Raw genomic sequence first — 4,566 nt, 5'->3', positions numbered from 1 at the left:
GCCGAAACTCCCTTCTTCCCCTCCCTCTAATTTCGGCAATAGCAAAAGAAAGAAAACATGAACACTTTTTCTTCTTCTCAAGTCATGGCAATTGCAACAAAATGAGAAAGGATGAATAACAAAATTTTTCTCCTTTCTTTTTCCTCAACTCACGGCAACAAGGGGGGCATCCACACTCTTTTTTTTTTTTTTTGTTCATCATTTCCCCTTTTTTTTCTCCATTTCTTTATTCTTTCTAACATGATCCATTTACTAGACATGTTTGAAACATGTTCCCTTTTGCCCATAACTTGTCATGGCCGGCCACCCACCTTAGGAAAGGGGTTATTTGACATGCAAGGACAACCATTTTCCCACATGTATTAATAGGCCACCTTACATTTGCCTAGCACATTTCTAATTTTTTCACATAAGTCCTAATCACTAAAATTCACCTATAATTAAGCAAAAATTCAATTAAGAAATTTTCACACATGCATATTCACATATTTAGACAGTAACTATCATACTCAAATAATTTAGTGACTCGGTTTAGCGGTCCCGAAACCGCTTTCCGACTAGGGTCACTTTAGGGCTGTCACATGTACTGTTGTGTTGAGGAGCCCAAAATGCCGAGCCAATCAAGTCACAGAGGGCCCGATAGAGATGACCCCTCTCGTATGTCGTTCCGTCTGATGGCGGACGGCGAGGGCGATGAAGTAGGCAAGGTTGAGGATGTGCCTATTCGCCATGCTCCATAAGAAATAGGCATCGTGGGTGGTGACGACGTCGGTGCTGTCTCGTCTCCCTGTCAGAGTGTGAGCTAAGATGGCGTGAAGCTACCTCAAGGATAAAGGGAGAACCGATGCCTTGGAGCGGCTAGGATCGTAGGTGGCCGAGGCAAGGACGAGGTCCTTCCAGTACTTTGAGGGAGAGTAGTGGATATGGCAGTGGAGGGTGTCGAGTTCATTGTCATCCATGAACTCCTCCGTGTACAGCCCTAGTGCAATCCCAAACTCGGGTACACTCAACTGGCACACTAGACCACCAAGGCGGAACTAGACCGTTCTAGGGTCGTCGAAGTTGGTCATAACGGTCTGAAGATGGAACGTCGAGCAGAGTTCCCATGTGAACTCGAGATACGTCAGCTCGACGATATCAAAGAAGAGCCCTCACGGGTCAATCGTCAGGAGGGCTCAGACCGCGTCAGCTAATTAAATCTGTTCGAGTATGGCCCAGTCAATGTAGCGGCCAACACCTAGGGGTCGAGCCTGTAATATCTGATATAATTCCTCCTGAGGTCATAAGGGAACCTGGAGGAACAGGTGCCTAATCTCCGCGGTAGGACCCGAGGATAACGCTGTTCCTTTTCTCTTCTTCGAGGCGGGAACAACGGTTTCTTACCACGTGAGGATGACATTGTACCTGCATCAAAAAGTTGAAGTTCAACCATTACGTCCCAAAAATAGCATGGAAAAATAAAACTAAATAGGAATATTTCATGAGAATCGCGTACTAAATGAAGAAAACAAAACTAAAACAACTAAAGTAAATATATCAAGTCATTAAAATAGGACTATGAGAATAATACGACAAGAAAATCTAATGCATGAATGTATGTGGGTATACATAAAATCCATGGAAACAAGATGAATGGATGAATGTAGTATGAAAATGGAAATATTCTTTAATGATGAGCATGAGTATTTCTATTATTCTACTTAAGAATATTCACTTAAGGTAGTCAAATGGATTAGAGAAATCATGAAATAGGCAAAATATTTATAGAAAATAGAGAGAAAAGAGTAAACAAACGCAAAAAGAAGAAGCTTGAGTTGTCAAAAATAGTGGCAGCGCACGAGAGCGGCAGGTACAGCTTGTGGAGTTGCAGTGGCTAGGGTTAGGGATTTTTGGGGAGGGAGATGATGAATAGTGAGGGGTTTATATAGATTTTGGGGCACACGACCGTGGGACAGGCCCGTGTGTTTCGCAATTTTTAAATTTGGGCATGTCTGACATCTAGCCCACGCCCATGTTCCTTGGGCTTGTGGGTGCATACGGTCGTGTCGCACGTTTATGTCTTGCTTCATTCGCTTCTTCCACGCCCATGTACATAGGTCCATGCCTGTGTTCGTTTTGACAGTTTCGTCCACGGGTGCTGTGCACGGGTATGTCTCACGCCTGTGTTGTTTTGGTAGTTTCACCCACGGCCATGTCACACGGCCGTGGGGACTTATCGCATCCCATGTTGGGAAAAAATTTTATCATGTTTTCCCACGGTCGTATCACACGGCTCTGACTCCTCCTATGGTGTGAGTACGGCCTAAGGCACGCCCGTGTGCTTGGCCGTGTGTGTGGGAAAACCCTATTTTTCAAGATTCAGTTAGTAGGTTAGATGTGAAAAACTAGAATTTAAATAAATCATTACTGTTAGTGCTCGGGTTGCCTCCCGAAAAGTTCTTATTTATAGTCTTAAGCTGGACTTACCTCTTTTCTGCATGGTCAAGGTGGCGTGAGGAGTTTACACTCCTCATCCCTGCTATCAACTTTATCAACATAAGGTTTAAGACGAGTATTGTTTACCTTAAAGGTGTCGAATTTGGGATGAATTACCTTGACTGTATCATATGGGAAAGTACTGAGTACCGTAAGGAGAATTTCTTCATTAGGTTCAGAAGTGGCAATGTGAGGATCTACTGCATCTAGTAGTACTTTGTCTCCAACCTTAAGTTGATTTGTTGAGGTATTGAGCTTGTCCTGGCTCGGTTTCAGTTTATCGAGTGTTCTCAATTTTTGTGTCCGTCATTCATCTAGCTCCTCGATTTGTAGCCTTCGTTCTTCATAGATAGGTCATTTGTTGTTGTTTGAACACAGCTCATATGCGTTCTTCGAAACTGTTTCCTGTACAGAGGGTTTCACCACATGATCAGTACTAGTAGAATGATTTATACAACCACCTTTAATTTTTGTTGTGTTACTCAAATTACGAGCTTGAAGGGTGATTGTTTCGTCTCCCACACGAAGTGTGAGTTAACCTGTATGAACATCAATAATGGTTCTAGCAGTTGCTAAAAAGTGTCGTCCTAAAATCAAAGGTGCGTTACTATCCTCTTCCATGTCTAGAATAACAAAGTCTACTGGGTATATAAATTTATCGATCTTAATAAGAACATCTTCAATGATACCCCTAGGAAATCTAATGGTTTTATTAGCCAATTGAAAGCTCATCCTAGTTTGTTTGGGTTTCCTAAGACCTAGCTGTTTAAACATTTTATAAGGCATAACATTAATGCTTGCCCCTAAGTCAGCTAATGCATCATGAACATCTAAACTACCAATTAAACAAGGAATCGTAAAACTCCTTGGATCTTTCAATTTGTTAGGTAGCTTATTCTGTAGAATGGATGAGCAAACTACATTCAACTCCACATGCGACGCCTCATCTAACTTTCGTTTATTTGTTAAAAGCTCCTTTAAGAATTTGACTGCATTTGGCATCTACGAAAGAGCTTCAATAAATGGTAAGTTAATATGTAACTTTTTTAATAATTTAAGGAATTTACCGTATTGTTCTTCTGTGCGGTCTTTCCTTGTCGCGTTTGGGTATGGCACACGGGGTTTGTATTCTTTACTTACCGGTTTCTGGTCATTGTGGTCCACCTCACCCTTACCTTTACTTACCACAGTTTCTTGCCTCGGTTTTGGTTCAGGTGCAACTATCCCTTCCTTATCTTGAATGGTAATTGCATTGATTTGCTCCCTTGGGTTAGATTCAGTGTTACTCGGCAAGCTACCTTATGGTTGTTCAGATATCAATTTAGCGAGTTGGCCTATCTAAGTTTCGAGCCCTTGGATTGATGCTTGTTGATTCTTAAGTGCTGTCTTGGTATTCTGAAAACGCGTTTCTGACACCGAGATGAATTTTGTTAACATCTCCTCAAGGTTCGGCTTCTTTTCCTGCTGGTAAGGTGGTTGTTGAAAACCCAGAGGATGTTGTGGCCTTTGATTTCCTTGACCACCCCACGAGAAATTGGGATGGTTCCTTCAACCTGCATTATAAGTGTTATTATACGAGTTATTTTGGGGTCTAGAGCTATTGTTACCCATATATTGGACTTGTTCCTCCTCGATGCTAGGGTTGAAGGGTTGATATTCTGTGCATGCTCCTCCTCCATTGGAATCGCACCCCATCACTGGATGTACCTGAGTAGAACCACACAAACGGTCAATCTTTTTATCTAAGAGTTCTACTTGGTTAGATAACATAGTAACCGCATTGAGGTTGAAAACACCGGCTGCCTTCGTCGGCTTTGTCCTCATAACTTGCCACTGATAGTTATTAAGTGACATCTTCTCAATAAATTCATAAGCCGCGTCAGGTGTTTTGTTATTCAAAGTTCCACTGGCGGCTGCGTCGATGAGTTGCCTCGTTGAGGGGTTCACACCATTGCAAAATGTCTGAACTTGTAGCCAGAGTGGTAACCCATTGTGAGGGCAACTTCTCAACAGATCCTTATATCTCTCCCATGCATCGTAGAGTGTTTCTAGATCCATCTGCACAAAGGAAGAAATGTCATTCCTCAACTT

The 4,566-nt window shown here is 42.3% G+C and overlaps 1 non-coding gene across 1 annotated transcript; it reads left to right on the top strand.

Moving 5' to 3' along the window:
* Positions 1-4,459: 4,459 nt before the first annotated feature.
* On the top strand, positions 4,460-4,566 carry LOC128280254 (small nucleolar RNA R71). The gene has a single exon (XR_008270434.1). It is a non-coding gene; the product is annotated as a small nucleolar RNA R71 (small nucleolar RNA).

Source organism: Gossypium arboreum, chromosome 8, assembly GCF_025698485.1.
Source record: "Gossypium arboreum isolate Shixiya-1 chromosome 8, ASM2569848v2, whole genome shotgun sequence".
NCBI lineage: Eukaryota > Viridiplantae > Streptophyta > Magnoliopsida > Malvales > Malvaceae > Gossypium > Gossypium arboreum.
Note: the sequence above shows the minus strand (reverse complement) of the source record. Positions and strands in the feature narration are given on the sequence as shown.